This window comes from Arachis duranensis, chromosome 10 (assembly GCF_000817695.3).
Source record: "Arachis duranensis cultivar V14167 chromosome 10, aradu.V14167.gnm2.J7QH, whole genome shotgun sequence".
Taxonomy (NCBI): Eukaryota; Viridiplantae; Streptophyta; class Magnoliopsida; order Fabales; family Fabaceae; genus Arachis; species Arachis duranensis.
The window spans coordinates 41,029,433-41,031,165 of NC_029781.3; positions in this window are offsets into that span (position 1 = coordinate 41,029,433).

A 1,733-nucleotide genomic window follows, 5' to 3' on the forward strand; every position below is an offset into this window, starting at 1 on the left:
ATAAGCTCTTCTATGTCCCTTCCTTGCCTTTGTTGCTCCTCCCTCATTGCTCTTTGATCTTCTCTTATTTCATGGAGAATAATGGAGTGCTCATGATGTTCCACCCTTAATTGTTCCACATTGTGGCTCAAATCTTTTAAGGAAGTGTTGTGTTGTTCCCAATAGTTGTTGGGAGGAAAGTGCATCCCTTGAGGCCTCTCAGGGATTTCTTTATGATGAGCTTCCTCATGCATCTCTTGAGATCCGTGGAGGATCTCTCTTGCTTGCTCCATCCTCTTCTTGGTGATGGGCTTATCCTCTTCAATCGGGATGTCTCCTTCTATGATAACTCCAGCTGAGTAACATAGATGGCAAATAAGGTGAGGAAAAGCTAGCCTTGCCATGGTGGAGGTTTTTCGACTATTTTGTAGAATTCATTGGAGATGACTTCATGAACTTCTACTTCCTCTCCAATCATGATGCTATGAATCATGATGGCCCGATCCACAGTAACTTCAGATCGGTTGCTAGTGGGAATGTTGGAGCGTTGAATGAACTCCAACCATCCTCTAGCTACAGGCTTGAGGTCTAGTCTTCTTGGTTGAACTGGGTTGCCTTTGGAGTCTCTTTTCCATTGAGCTCCTTCCACACATATGTCCATTAGAACTTGGTCCAACCTTTGATTAAAGTTGACCCTTCTAGTGTAGGGGCATTCATCTCCTTGCATCATGGGCAAGTGGAAAACCAAACTTACATTTTTTGGACTAAAATCTAAGTATTTCCCCCAAACCATTGTGAGGTAATTCTTTGGGCTCGGGTTCATACTTTGATCATGGTTCCTAGTGATCCATGCATTGGCATAGAACTCTTGAACCATTAAAATTCCGACTTGTTGCATGGGGTTGGTTAAGACTTCCCAACCTCTTCTTCTTCGGATTTCATGTCGGATCTCCGGATACTCATTTTTCTTGAGCTTGAAAGGGACCTCAGGGATCACCTTCTTCTTTGCCACAACATCAGAGAAGTGGTATTGATGGCTTTTGGAGATGAATCTTTCCATCTCCCATGACTCGGAGGTGGAAGCTTTTGTCTTCCCTTTTCCTCTTCTAGAGGATTCTCTGGCCTTAGGTGCCATTGATGGTAATGGAAAAACAAAAAGCTTATGCTTTTACCACAAACTTAAAATATTGCTTGCCCTCGAGCAAGAGAAGAAAGAAGAGAAGAATAAGAAGAAGAAAATATGGAGGAGAAGGGGGAGTGTAGGTTTCGGCCAAGGTAGAGAAGAGGGGGTTGTGTTGTGTGAAAATGAAGTGGAATGGAGGGGTTTATATAGGAAAAGAGGAGAGGGTAGGTTCGGCCATTTTAGGGTGGGTTTGGGTGGGAAAGTATTTTTGAATTTGAAGGTAGGTGGGGTTTATGGGGAAGAGTGGATGGATGTGAGTGGTGAAGAGGTGATGGGAAAGAGAGATTGAGGTGATTGGTGAAGGGTTTTGGGAAGGAGTGTTTATTGGGAGGAGAGATTCAGAGATTGAAGTTGTTTGGAAGTGTGACATGGGGAAGAGTGTTATAGGATTAGGAGGTAAGGTGGGAATATGTTAAGTGTGGATCCTGTGGGGTCCACAAATCCTGAGATGATCCTGTGGGGTCCACAGATCCTGAGATGTCAAGGAATTACATCCCTGCACCAAATAGGCAAGCAAAAATGCCTTTGCATACCATTCTGGCGTTTAAATGCCGAGGTGATGCACGTTCTA